At 38.9% G+C, this 14,946-nt stretch overlaps 2 long non-coding RNA genes across 4 annotated transcripts in view; one reads left to right on the forward strand and one right to left on the reverse strand.

Moving 5' to 3' along the window:
- Positions 1 to 3,850: 3,850 nt before the first annotated feature.
- LOC144305276 (uncharacterized) lies at positions 3,851 to 5,305 on the reverse strand. Its single transcript, XR_013372329.1, has 3 exons — positions 5,192 to 5,305; positions 4,681 to 4,790; positions 3,851 to 4,210 (listed from the first exon to the last, which is right to left on the reverse strand). It is a non-coding gene; the product is annotated as an uncharacterized LOC144305276 (long non-coding RNA).
- Positions 5,306 to 5,308: 3 nt separating this feature from the next.
- Positions 5,309 to 14,946, forward strand: part of LOC144305277 (uncharacterized) — a 75,272-nt gene continuing 65,634 nt past the window's right edge. Inside the window, exons 1-3 of one of the 3 annotated variants that reach the window (XR_013372330.1) lie at positions 5,309 to 5,505; positions 6,415 to 6,598; positions 7,594 to 7,740. This is a non-coding gene — a long non-coding RNA (uncharacterized LOC144305277). Of the gene's footprint in view, positions 6,332 to 6,414; positions 6,599 to 7,593; positions 7,741 to 14,946 lie in introns of all 3 variants that reach the window. The other 2 variants (XR_013372332.1, XR_013372331.1) reach the window with 2 other exon arrangements.

Here is a 14,946-nt window from a genome sequence, read left to right on the forward strand (position 1 = left end):
TGATTTTTGCTCATGGCAATGCAAATGGATTTGTGCAAAAAGGTCTAGAGTTCTTATTTGAATTGATTTTAACAGCTTGCTATTTCCTTCATTAATTAGTGGATTAAATAAAATCTTTGAAGACTCTTCATTTCATATTAGTATGATAGTCACAATTTACCCGGTCTGAATATTATACTTAAACAGGCATGAGGCAGAAAAAGGAGCTCTTTTAATTAAAATAAAAGCTAGCTTATTTTAATTTTCCATTATAATAACATTATTACAAAAATTAATGTGAGATCTGATGGTTAAAAATATCTTCTTAAAGTGTGTAAAATTCTAGAATATCTATTGAGGAGGAATGTTTTTATTTTGCTCATTGGAGTTTCTCGAGAACCTATAACAGTGTTGTGTGCATTCAGTATACGTTGTTCCACATGGAGCAAAATATAACGAATGGAAACAGAGAATATAACAAAATCTAACAGGAAGGACTATGTGTAAATACCAAAGGAAAGGCAGAAATCTTATTCCTCCTTCTCCACATAAAAATTGACTCTAAGTAATGCCAAATTCCATATCACAGTATATCCCCCAAAGGGTGGGAATAGAACTGTTAAAATTATAATCTAACATCGCAAGGGACATTTTTCTATTTGTTTTTGTTTTCTTTCCTCTAAGTTTTAAGAAACCAACATGAAAAACTGGCTAATTTGAAAATACAAATATATTGGGGTCTGTCCCAAGGACTGGAAGCAATGGTTGTGAAGCATTTCTCAATATTAAGCTTAGGTGTTTATTCTAAACATAAAAATTTAACAAAATAAAACATTCTCTGTAATTAATCTTTTGCAATAGAATTATATCATTTTTCCCTTTCACACAACCTGTGAAAAATAAATGAGAGTGAGGGATTCCATTTTGCAAACTTTAAGTCAATTCTTCACTAGTTTAAGAAATTTTATGATATGCCTTGTGCAATTTTTTGTGTCTCTTCTATTTGGGTTTTATGAAATTCTTGGAATTATAGGCTTAAAGTCTTTTCAAATGTGGACATTTTTCAGTCATTTTTTTCCAAATATTTCTCCTCATAGGATTTTTAAATTGAATTTGTCCCCATAGCTCATTGATATGATTTACATTATTTTTCAATGTTTTATTTTTATGTTTTATTAAGTAGATTTTATTATTAAGTCTTCAAGTTCACTAACTTTTTTTCTGTAGCAGTTTATCTGCTCTGGATATCCTTCAGTGTATTTTTCATCTGAGACTTTATTTTTTTTTTATCTCTAGCAAGTTCATGAGGCTCTTTTTAAATATTAACATGATTAGGTTTTTAATTTCTTAAACATATACTTTATCATAGCAATTTTAATGCCTGTCTGATCTAGCATCTCCATCATTCTAAGTTCAGTTCTACTGGTTGAATTAATTTTGTTGTATGAGTTGTATCCTTCTGACTTCTTTACATGACTAGTAATTTTTTATTGGATTCCAGATACTGTAAAATTTCATTTGTACATACTAAATTTAGGGGGGGTATCCCTTTAAATATTTTTAATCTTTCTTTTAAGACATAGTTGATTTATGTGGCTACAATTTGATTCTTCTGAAGCTGGTTCTGTAAGCTCAAGGCAGAATCAGTATAGTCCTTAGTCTAGGCTACTTTGGCCCCAATACAGAGGCAATGAATTTCTGAGTACTTTACCTGATGGCCCTTCTAACCCTTGAATATATGATCTATTTCCAGCCCTCCATGACCTCAGTAGTTATTCTGTCTCCTTTCTGCAGGCTCATGTAGGTTTTTCACATGGTGGTCAGTACTCCCCTGATGATTCAAGGAGAATCGGTTCCACATCTCCAGAGTACTCTAATTCTTTTTCTTTTCTTTTTTTTTTTTAATTATTGATGCTCCATCTCCTTAAATGTTCAACTCTATCTCTGCTAGTTGGGCAATTGTAGGGTGTATTTTTCTTCCTCCCAGATGAATTCCCTGTGCTGCCTAATATCTAATATCTGAAAACCATTGCTTCATTTATGTTGTTCAGGGTCTTAATTGCGTAAGGCTGGAGAATAAGTGTGATTCCTCTTACTCCATCATGGCTGGAACCATAAATCTGTTCTGTGGTTCAATTAAACTGAGTCTTCCCTAGTTTGGGGACTATTTTTTAATATCTTGAACTTTCCATGACTGCCATTGTCTAATATCTGGACTGGATACTAAAAACAATATTTGATGCCAGGCAAGAATGAAGAGCTACGCAGGTAACCACCAAGGACCTGAAGCGGACCTTAACATATGTATAACCCCATGTCATGAAGTGTAAGTCATTTGGTCTCTTTAAAAAGAAAGCATAGTAATCCCCGGGGTATGTACATTGGAAAGAGCCTGTAAATAAAATTTCACTCCTACAGTGCAGCGATGGTTAGAAGCTGGGATCTTACTTTTAGGAAGGAGGTCTGATTTTCATTGTCTATTGAGAAAGAGTGGAAAACGTTGGATAATCTTCAAAATATTAAAGTATTCAGAGTAAAGACGTCTAACATTATGCTAGCAATAATGAATGACTATATAGTCCTTTTGAGGACACACATTAAGTAAATGGCAGATTTGAACTCTAGTGCATAAAGAAAATGTCTTTTCTCTTTTAAATCTCACATTTGTCTATTGTATACAATAAAAAGGAAGGAAGGAAGGGAGGAAGGGAGGGAGGGAGGGAGGGAGGGAGGGAGGGAGGGAGGGAGGAAGGAAGGAAGGAGAAAGGAAGGAAAGAAAGAAGGAAGGAAGGAAGAAAGAGTAAACGAAGAAAATGAGAAAGAGAAAAAAGAGGAAATAAAAGAAAGCAATACAAAACAAAACAATGCACCCTGATTTTTCCATTGAGTAAGAGTAGTAAGAGGCCAGCAAGGAACTGGGTTTTAGAAGAGTGGTAGGGAGAATGTGGTAGGTGAAAGGGAGGAATTTGTGTTTGTTTTTCCTTTCCTATTTTAAAGGCGTTTAGGAAAAGTATAATAGGTAACATAGTTTGCAGTATCTTAAGTGCTGATGAAATAGGCCACAATGAACATTTGCACAGGTTGTTCAGTGCACACTTTTAGTTGTGCCTTCTCATTATAGCTTATAACCTCAACCAGCAGTAGTGATATCACTTCAGGGAGCTTGTTAGAAATATGGAATTGCAGGTCCCACTCCAGACCTACCAACTCAGAATCTGCATTTTAACAAGATACCAGGTTGATTTGTATGCTTGTGACATTTGAAAAGTGTGCACGTGTGTAATGGCTTGGAGTTGGGAGGTACATGCTTGCCTAACAGTAGGGATCTGTCTGTGGGAACCCAGGCTGTTAAAAGGTCTCCTCCTGATGAGCAAGATGACTTGCAGAACTTGGTTGAGGCCTCTGGATCACTAGCCATAGGTTTGTTTTTTTTAATAGAATGCACAGAAACCCTAAAGAATGTACTCTCCTCCCTTGTTTCTTTCCCTCTCTTTTTCGAAATACTGCTATATTGGGGGGGGGAGGGGAGAACAAACCATAGTTCTCTCTCTCCTTTGCCATTCACACAGAACATTTCACTTCTAAGACTTTGGGTCACAAAACCTGTGGGTTTTTTTCCCACACCAAGCAATTCTTCACCATGCCAGCTTAGTGTTGCACAATTTAACTCAATTGTGACACTATCTGGAGAAAGCATCAGTCCTACAGGTTAAAGTCTCAGTTTCACAGGACCCCCTTCAGATGCTAATCATGAGTAACAGGTCCCCAGGTTACCCACAACTTCTGTCTGACTGGCTACCAGTCAGAGGTTCCCACAATCCCCGCCACTGGTTTAATTTATTAGAGTAGCTCACAGAACTCAGGAAAACACTTATTTACATTTACCAATTTATTAAGGAATATGGTAAAAGATAGAGATGAACAGCCAGATGAAGAGATACACAGATCTGGGAGGGTCCTGAGAGCAGACACTTCTGTCCCCATGGAGCTGGGTTATGTCTCCCGATCTCCTTCCTGATACAGGAGTGTGTTTGCCCACCTGAAGGCTCCCCGAACCTATACTATTGGGATTTTTGTAGAGGCTTTATCACGTAGGTATGATAGCACACTAACTTCATCCTCAGCCTTTCTTTCTTCTCAAGGAAAGGGGACTGGGACTGGGCATTCCAAGCTTGGTCTTTGCCATGACGGGTCATCGAGGAGCCATCAAGAGTCATCTCATTAGAGCAACCTAAGAAATTACAAGAGCTTCAGGATTCCTGTGCCAGGGACCAGGGGCGAGATCCACGTATACACTTCCCGCTGTCCTGCGCCTCTCCTCTGGCTTCCACCGGCCAGCCTGAGCTTCAAGGTGAAGGAGAAACTGCTGCAACTCCCTCACGCCAGTCAGAGGGTATCATGTGCAGTGTCTCCTCCCTCTACTATCTGTGCCCCGTAGGCCTCAATGTGAAGCAGCGGCTTAGCTTAGCTTCCAAAGGGGCGTTCACTGACGTGCCCGGATAATCCTCAGGAAGGTAGCGTGCTATCAAAGGAATACGCAATTTGTGTCGCATAGACATATGCTATTCATGTCTTTTCTCTTTTAAATCTCACGTTCTGAAATAATTATATTGCGGGCAGTTGGCCAATTTCAGTAGAGATAAAACTAGATTGGATATATTAGCTGCTGGCTACGTAAGAGCGGGAGCCTGCCCGCCTAACCTGTTGTCCGCTGCTGTCTGGTGCTCCCAGCGCTTCCTGGGCAAGCGACGGGCCCGCACTGCTGTCAGGCTGCCAGGTTGCTAAGTGGTCACTTAGGTCAGCAAGCCAAACTGCAGACAATAACCAAGACTTTATTCATTTCTGAGACAGTGTAAGTAACAGGCAAATCTAGGCACCAGCTCTGCAATGCCTTCCCCCCCACAGAACAGCCCCGGACGTGGGTCAAGTACATCAGCACAAGCAGGGGCGTCTTTTCACTGACATCAACAAAGGGCTCCTGTCACGTGTGGCCCCGCAAGGCTGGGGGGTGGCGGGGAGAGGAGGAAGTGCCAGGGGCAGAGGGGAGTCCTGGGGAGAGAAAGGTGCGGTCGGCGGCGGCCAATAACGAGGCCTCCAGGGGGAGGAGGAGGAAGGCGAGCCCCTGCTGCAGCCCCCGTGGAACCGCACCCCGGCCACGCCCTGAGCCCGGGGTCGGGGGGCAGCTCCCCAGCCCGAAGCCCCCCAGGCACACCTTGTCATGGCCTCCAGCCACACACAGAACATACTGGCGCCCTCTGGCCCGGGCCCGACGCCCCGCCCACAGCCTGAGAAGCCAAAGCCAAGATGCTCACTTGGAGCGGAGTTTTACTGCTTATATTTGGAAATACTCAAAACTGGTTAGAATTCTCACGAGATGGTAGCTAAGAACTCATATGCTCCGTATGAATACCAAACAAATTACAATTTTTAAAAACAGAATCAAATGAGTTTGAAACAATGGTCATGACCCTCTCAGTAATCTGATGAAAAAAATGAAGGTAGAATTTCAAGGATCAACACTGGTTTGTAAGTATCATTATACTGGGATAAGAATAAGCCTTTAAGTTTTTATTAGAATGCTGTAAAACCCTGGAACATACAGCATAGTCAGTAAATAGCTGACCACATTAATTTTTCTGCAGTATTTAGATGGCTACCGAGAAGGGTATGAATGGACTCTTAGGAGCTACATTTCAAATCTTATGTTGAAATAGGGAAACTCTTCTGGAGAGTAAAGACATGAGAGCATTTTTCTCCAGGTTCCCAGATCACCAGAATATCTGTAGGTCTGGGAAATGGGCTACAAAATTGGGAAAAACCATAGAAGGTTCTCAACCGATGATTAAGAGGATAATTTATAAGAAATTGCAAATGTTTTCCAGAAAGATATGTCTACACTACGGGGGAAAATACAATTTGGTTATTAGTTAGTGAAAATTTTTGAAGCTTAACATAGTAACAGCTGTCAAAGATGTGCCAATAGCTGACCAAATCTATTAAAGTTCATTCATGTTCTCATAGTGCAATATAGCTCAGTGCAGTTTCCACATTTCCAAAAAGACAGAGCTAATAATGTCTGTCTGTTATTGTGTTATTGTGTAATCTAATTGACAGTTGTTACGATAGTTAGGACTAGAGGCTTTGCTCCAGGTACTTAACAGATAAGAAATTAGATCCCAGAATGTGGATCAAGCATGTTTTTGAAGAGCATAATGTAGTTGTTACTCCTCACATTGAAACTGATGTAAGAAGTAAATGAAATTTGTATAAGAAAAATAAAGTAGCTTAAAGTAAAAAATTCATGCCAATTGCACGCCTTTTTCATTCCAGGAAGAGGAAAGCACCTAAGATGGTAAGTCTTCAGAAAGGAATCTCTTCATGGACACACTTCTAATTTCTAACATGAGTCTTTTCTGTTTGTATTTATGCCATGAGAACATTTCTCCAAGTCTAAGACACTTGGCCTCAAGAAACACCCAGAAAGTTCTCAGCAGAACAATTAGAACTGGTTGCTAATTCAAGCCCCTGGGAATAGTCCAGGGGGAGCAAATTAAGAAGTTCAAGGCCAGGGAAGCTTAGGCTCTCTAAATCATGTCTCTCCTGCGATATATACACTAGGGTGAGTTTTACCTTGTCTCTATTTACTTTCTTTCTACTGGTTGGAAACATTTCCCGAAACAAAACAGTTTAGATCCATAATAAAAATGAAATGTTTGTTTCTAACTGCCTGAATAGATGGCACAGTTGGTGGTGCTGCATACTCTTTCACAGTACTTAACTGACCCAGGCAATCATAACAAGATAGCTATGGATTTCTCTAAGGGCCAATATTCTGGTTACATCAAGAGGAGCTTTGAGATGACTGTAGCTGGTAATGAGAAATTAGAATATTGATGAAGACTTTTCTAGTTTTAAGTTGCAGGGAAAAGGAGAAGGGGGTTATTTATATTTTTTATCCCAAATATAAATGATAAGTATCCATCTTATGCTCAAAGAAAAAATGTATGTATTACCTAAATAGTGGTGAGTAATCTAAATGTGTCAGACTCTGGGCTAGGAAATGTAGAAGAAACAGAAATTGACTTTTCCTTCCTGAACTTTCTATTTAATAAGGGAAATAAGACACATATATAAATATAGCAAAGATGATAACAGATGGCAGTATTGCAAACAGAAAATTGTTAAAGTTGAATTCCAACAGAGGAATCAATAAAATCTAAATACTAATAAAATGTATTTTGTGGATGGAAAAAGAGGCAACCTAGGATGCCTGGGTGGCTCAGTGGTTGAGTGGCTGCTTTGGGCTCAGGTTGTGATCCTGGGGTCCTGGGATCAAGTCCCACATTTGTCTTCCTGCAGGGAGCCTCCTTCTCCCTTTGCTTGGGCTTCCGCCTCTCTCTGTGTGTCTCATGAATAAATAAATAAAATCTTTAAAAAAAAAAGAAAAAGACAATCCAATTTCATGCATAATTGAGAGAATTGTAAATAAAGATTTTATGTGTATGGTGTAGTGTATAGGACTTTTGAGGCTTTAATATGGTAATATATGTGGTAAATTTACAAAAAGTATATGCAGTTCAATTTTGGATATCTTGAATTTGCTCTCCTATACAGACTCTGAGGGAATATGTCCAGAACACATATGAAAATATGAGACTATGACTCACTGGGATTTGAACTGCATACACAGATTTGTTGTTCAACCACAAAGAGGTGTTAGTTGACACCATGACTTTGGAAAGGAGAAGATGTACGAGCCAGGTAAGATACTGAGAGATCAACACTATCTGAAGAGTCCGGAAAGAAATGTAAATCTGAGAAGTCAGATATGTAGAGAGAACTAGTGAAGGACTAACCTTGTGAAACCAAAGAGAATAAATCTGTAATGGAGTGGCATCCACATTTGGATGACACAAAAATCAAGGGAAGTAAGGACTTGGAGAAGGCTAGTGAATTTAGAGATTGGGCAACACCGATTTAAAGTTCTGGCAAACTGTTACAGACAACACACAGGGGATACATTAAATAATGACTATGAAAAAATGAAAACTAAACAAGCTTTTTCTCAAATTATGAATAGCTAAAGAAGGACTAGCTATTTGATGCCACCTTGAAGATAACAAACAAGACATATGCAAAATAGGTTTATTTGTGCAAAGATTAACTTATCTATAAAGAAGAAAGGTTTAATGGAGAGGAGATAAAAACCAAGACCAATAATTCTGTATGAAGGATGAGCCTGAAGGAGTGGTTGATGGTAAAAGAAAAAAAAAAAGGAACTGGTTTCCTATGAAGAGGGTATTGTAGCCTTCTCTCTCTCTCTCCTTTTTTTTTTTTTTTTTAACTTTTTGATTTTTTTCCACAGGGGGAGGAAACTTGATAGAACATATCTTACCAGACAGTTTCTCTTCTTTTCAGTGGTCTGCTCTCCTGTCACTGGCATCTGGTTTTATAGGTCTTGTAGCATTTGTGCTTACCTTTGAAGCATTGGGTATGCTTTTATCATATCTACAGAAGTAATTTCCTTTAAAATACTACAAAATCATTCTGAGCACTTTGATTTGGCTGATTGTGGCACTCCTTTCTTTAAGAGGTAATTCAATTCTGGAATTCGGTCTTCTGGAAATATAGTTCCACTTGTATTTACTTTATGATGAAGATATTAATTCAGACAGCATGCCATTTACCTTGAGCAAATAACATCCCTTCACAATGGAATTTTCCCTCACATTTATTAAAAGTGGATAATTACCTCGTCTTCATTCCATTTTCAAATTTATATATTGAAAAATAATAAAAAGAGAGGAATGCATGGAATGACAAATGATATAGATTAATAAGAAATCAGTAAGAACCAAACCTTATGTATTTTTAAATCGACCTTTATTTTACTTTGAATAAAAAATGTTTTCTTAAAGTAGATGTACAGAATATAACATCAAATATCATGCTCATGACCACTAGTCTGTAATTATCTCAAATTGATCACACACACATAAACACACACACACAAGGCCATAGGAATTTTTAAAATTTAATATGTCTGCTATTATTGTGAAGCTATCTTGAAGCCATATTTGCTGGTCCAGTCCTAAAATCCACGTCCCAACAATTGGGTTAGGTTTCAGAATATGTTCTCCTAAGTCAATTACAGGAAGTTATTGCTCTGTCTTTAATCAGAGTTGTTGGTCTAATAGTCCTAGCGTGGACTTTGTTCTAGATATTTCATTTCCAACAAGAAATGGGCTCCTGGGTGGCTCAATCAGTTCAGTGCCTGCCTTTGGCTCAGGTTCTGACCTTGGAGTCCTGGGATCGAGCCCCTACATCAGGCCCTTTGCTCAGCAAGGAGTCTGTTTCTCCCTCTCCCTCTGTCCCTCCTCCACTCATGATCTCTTGTGTTCTGTCTTAATCTCTCTGTCTCTCAAGTAAATAAATAAAATTAAGAATGGGACCATAGCTTACTCTTGTTCCCTGATGCATTAGAAGACAATGTAACTTACTTTACCATTGTTTGCCTACTCGCTGAAAAATTTCACTCTGGTCTATGGTACCATTTATCTGACTAAACTTAAAGTTGAAAAGTGCCATCCCCTACAATGCTCTCCTGTTACTTATGCTAATAAAAATATGCTTCCAGTTTGATTCATCTCGTAGCATTTATCCAGCTTTAACTGCATGAGCAGGAATATTCTCTCTAGCATTCCCCAACTGCCAGTAAATCTGTAATGCCCCCCACCCTCAGAAAAGGCCTACAGTTCAAATTTTAATACTTAAAAAAAAATCCATGTAATTTGTTTTGTTTTTTTCATTTTAATTAGTTTCAGAGGTAGAATTCAGTGATTCATTAGTTGTACGTAACACCCAGTGCTCATTACACCAAGTGCCTTCCTTCATGCTTGTCACCCAGTTATCCCCATCTCCCACCTACCTCCTCTCCACCAACCCTCAGTTTGTTTCCTTGAGTTCAGCATCTCTTATGGTTTGATTCCCTCTCAATTTGCATCTTATTTTATTTTTCCTTCCCCTCCCCTACGTTCATCCCTTTGTTTCTTAAATTCCACACATGAGTGAGAGCAAATGGTACTTGTCTTTCTTTCTCTTACTGACTTGTTTCATTTAGCATAACACTGTCTAGTTCTATCCATGTCATTGCAAATGGCAAGATTTCATTCTTTTTGATGGCTGAGTAATATTCCATTATTTTCTTTATCCATCATCTGTTGATGGACATCTGGGCTCTTTCCGCAGTTTGGCTATTGTGGACATTGCTGCTATAAACATTGGTGTTCAGGTGTCCCAGCATTTCACTGCATCTGTATCTTTGGGGTAAATCCCCAGCAGTGCAATTGCTGGGTCTTACCGTAGCTCTAGTTTTAACTCTGTGAGGAACCTCCACCCAGTTTTCCAGAGTAGCTGCACCAGTTCACATTCCCACCAACACTGCAGAGGGTTCCCCTTTCTCCACATCCTCTCCAACATCTGTTGTTTCCTGTCTTGTTAATTTTCACCATTCTCACTGGTGTGAGGTGGGATCTCATTGTGGTTTTGATTTGTATTTCCCTGATGGCAAGAGATGCGGAGCATTTTCTCATGTGCTTGTTGACCATGTCTATGTCTTTGGTGAGATTTCTGTTCATGTCTTTTGCCCATTTCATGATTGGATTGTTTGTTTCTTTGCTGTTGAGTTTAATAAATTCTTTAAAGATCTTGGATACTAGCCCTTTATCTGATAGGTCATTGGCAAATACCTTCTCTCATTCTCTAGGTTGTCTTTTAGTTTTGTTGACTGTTTCTTTTGCTGTGAAGAAGCTTTTTATCTGATGAAGTCCCCATAGTTCATTTTTGCTTCTTTCCCTTGCCTTTGGAGACATGTCTAGCAAGAAATTGCTGTGGCTGAGATCAAAGAGAGTACTGCCTGTGTTCTCCTCCGGGATTTTGATGGATTCCTGTCTCACATTTAGGTCTTTCATCCACTCTGAGTTTATTTTTGTGTGTGGTGTAAGAAAGTGGTCCAGTTTCATTCTTCTGTATGTGGCTGTGCAATTTTCCCAGCACCATTTGTTGAAGATACTGTCTTTTAACAGAATAGAGAACCGAGAGTAGACCCACAACTCTATGGCCAACTAATCTTTGACAAAGCAGAAAGACTATCCAATGGAAAAAAAAAATCCATGTAATTTGAAAGTAGAAAAAACTAATGGTTTATGATTAAGGAAATATTTTAAGCTAATTTTTATAACACACTTCTTCAGAATTACTGATACAACACCCAACTTTGCTGAAGGCACTGTAGTACTGAGATTGCTTTGTATATAGATTAGGTAGTGCAGGGTTAGAAGGGGGGCAGAGAGTGGGGAGGAGATGCTTCAGAGCAGCATCCCAAGAAATCAAAGATCCTAATTTAGAAAGAAGGAGAAAATCACCTCCAAAACCACTAAACCAGAAACACACACACATGCGCGCACGCACGCACACACACACACGAACCATGCTTTACATGAAGAAAATTATATGAACAGAGTTAATAAGCAAACATTGACTAATACATACTTGACCCAAGACCCTAAACGCATGAACTGTAGACTGCTGCTATTTAAAAATTCAGATTTCTTAGCAGACAGATCAGGGATTTGTATTTTTACAAGATCTCCATGTGATTATCTGTGCATGATTATTCTGTACACCAAAGTTAGAAGACCAAATGTTAGAGAATGGAAAAGAAATAAAAATTAATGTAGTGATAAAGATGATAAAATAGCTTTATCTTTATGATACATTAATATCAAAAAAAGTATCAGTGAAATGATAAATAAGACCAACATTCCAAGGTTCTAGCTTTTTACAAGTAAGCAAGGTCATCATGGTAAAAATGGTGAGCTAAGAAATGGAATACTTAAATGTGTCTATTTTCAAATAAAAGGGTTACAATATATCAAATTTGACTACTGAAATGTCAAAAATAAAGCAGATTTATGATTATTGAGGAAGGTCTAAATATATACATATAGATACATAGGAAGGTAAGTTGACAGGTAAAGAGAGAAAGAGAGGAAAGGATATGGTCTCGTTTTTCCCAAATACAACAACAAAGGGGTAAAGCACACAATTGCACAGGAAAAGAAAAGGGACTGATTAATGAAAACCAATTAGGTTTAAGAAGTTTCTATTTTTTAAGAAGTTTCCTATGTTTTAGAAACACCAGAACTCTTCTGGTGAAGATCAAATGTCCGTTCCTCATAAAAAAGACCAATCTTTTCCTGTGTACTAACCTCATTGTCTGACAGATGTCAGATATTATAACATCGTTGTCATTGTGCATGTTTACATATAACTCAAGAACCAAAACATAAATAAACAAGTGCGACCACTGTGTGAGCCCCAGTACAAGAGTGATTCTGGCTTCAGCTTAGAGATTGGAAACAGATGTAAACATTAGTAATTATGCATGTTTTGGGCTTCCCTTCAAGCACAGAAACAGTTGCTTTAGAAATTGTGGGTGGAGCTGGCTCAACACAAACATTATTTGTCTTTCTGAAGTGGAGAATGAGAGATTAGAGTAAACGCAAGCACATTAATCATGAAATGAAGGTTTTTAGGAAGGGTACTTATTTGTGAACTTCTGGTGTCATCCCAAAATGAGAGTTTTAAAACTTGTTCAAGTTATTTTCCTATGTTTATAAATGAATATATCATAAGGTATATGCTATGGTATAACATCTGGATAATATAAGGTATCATATCTGAACGTGTAACATGTATAATAGATGCCGGATCATTATGGAGGGCCTTTGCTCTTTCCCACTGCCACATCTTGGCCATTCCAGGAAAATGGTATTTGGGCTTCATTTTCTGACATACAGATATGGCATTGGAAAAACAGTACCAGGTTACCCCCCCAGTAACGGTCGTTAACATGCATGCTAAAGTCAACATCCGTTTTCCGTTTTCTTGTTTGGAATTGGACTGCAATCTTTAGGTGATCATGCTACTCCTGGCCAGCTAACCACATTTCCCAGCCTCTCTTGTAGCTAAATATGATGAGGTTCTGGACAATTTCATGTAAGTGAACATAGATCTGATGCCCAGGAGGTCTCCTTAAATGAACGTCCTCCTTTCTTCACCCATGTGTAAATGAAGTCCCTTCAAGAACAGAAGTCACATGTGAAGATGGTGGTGGACATAGGTCATAGGTGGGAACCAGCGACTTAAAACACTGAGTGAGACCAGCGAAGATGCCACAGCAGCTTTGATGGCCTACCATCAGAATTCTATCATGTGATAGACAAATGAGCTTCTATCTTATTTCAACTGCTATTTAACGTTTGTTTATTTGTTTATTCTCAACCGAACAAAATTCTATACACAATACAGTTTCTTTTTTTTTTTTAATTTTTTTAATTTTTATTTATTTATGATAGTCACAGAGAGAGAGAGAGGCAGAGACACAGGCAGAGGGAGAAGCAGGCTCCATGCACCGGGAGCCTGACGTGGGATTCGATCCCGGGTCTCCAGGATCGCGCCCTGGGCCAAAGGCAGGCGCTAAACCACTGCGCCACCCAGGGATCCCCACAATACAGTTTCAATTCAACCAGCCTGTATGGTATGTTTACTGTGGGCCAGGGGCTGTTCTCCTACTTGAGGCTGCAATGGTGAATGAGAATGGACATGTTTAGCCAACAGTCTGGTGCAGGGGTCAGCCAACTACAATCCCTGGGGCAAATCTCCCCACTCACTGATTTGGTAAACAAGATGTCATTGAAACCATGATTTTTATCATCTATTGCTGCTTTTCCACAGCAATTATGGACGTGAGTAACTATGACAGAGACCTCACGACCCACCACGCCTGCAATACTTACTATCTGGTGCTTTACAGAAAGAGTTCAACAAACCTGGTCTGGTAGGAGACAGACAAGCAAATAGACACTTACAACGTGTAGTATATTTTATGAGAAGGCCCTAGATGCTAGATAAAGGGCTCTGAATAACCTGGACTGGAGAGACCAGGAATACTTCCCAGAGATGGTGAAGTTGAGAATTAGCAGGGTTAGTAGGAGTGAGGTTGAACTTAGCAGGGTAAGTAGGGGTGAACCAGATGAGTGACTCAGTGAGAGCATTCTAAGTTGAGGAAACTATACAAGCTCAAAACCCAAAAGTGACAAGTGCTGTCAAATGGAATGAATATTGAAAAGTTCTCCCATACAAAATGGAAGAATAAAGCCAAACTTAGAAGTGCTTACAGAGGAAGCCACGAAGGATCCAGGATTCATCTCAGTAGAGCTTAGAAAAATTATAGTCATGATTTACTTGTCAGTGTGAATTTTACCAGGTATTTGCATCTTAAACTTTATTGTCTCTGATTTTAATTTAAAACAGAGGCATAATTTATTTTGGGAATGCAGTTAAATTAGATGCAAAGTGTATGAGAGAGTGTCAAGGAGAGAGAGCAGGTGCAGAACTTGCCCTTGAACCAACCTTGCCTAAGAGGCCAAAATTAAGCATGAATAACAAGCACTTGGGTTCCTTGCTGAATTACAGACCCCGAGATCCCCAACCTAGAGACTATGATTCAACGATCTGGGATTGGGTTCAGAAATTGGGATTTTAAACAAGTAAAAAAGGAATTCAATTAAACTGATCCAGAAGTGATTCTGCAAAATGCTGCTTTAGGGCAGACCCATACCTCAGAACCTTCTGGAACATTTGAAAAACTTAGAATCTTGAGTGAAATCCTGATCCGTGAATATAAACCTGAGAGTGCTGCACTTGAATCTATGCTTTAATAAGCTTTCCAGTTGATTCTGTTGTGTAATACAGTTTCTAAAGACATTTCTATACTTCTGGGTCTGTTGCACAAATTCATAAGCATTTCTGACAGTCACTGCACAGGGAAGAGAAGCAAGGAGCAGTGTCTCCAAGCCAGTACAGCAATGATGTGGACACGTACCAGCTGCCAACTCATGTCTC

This window comes from Canis aureus, chromosome 35, assembly GCF_053574225.1.
Source record: "Canis aureus isolate CA01 chromosome 35, VMU_Caureus_v.1.0, whole genome shotgun sequence".
NCBI lineage: Eukaryota > Metazoa > Chordata > Mammalia > Carnivora > Canidae > Canis > Canis aureus.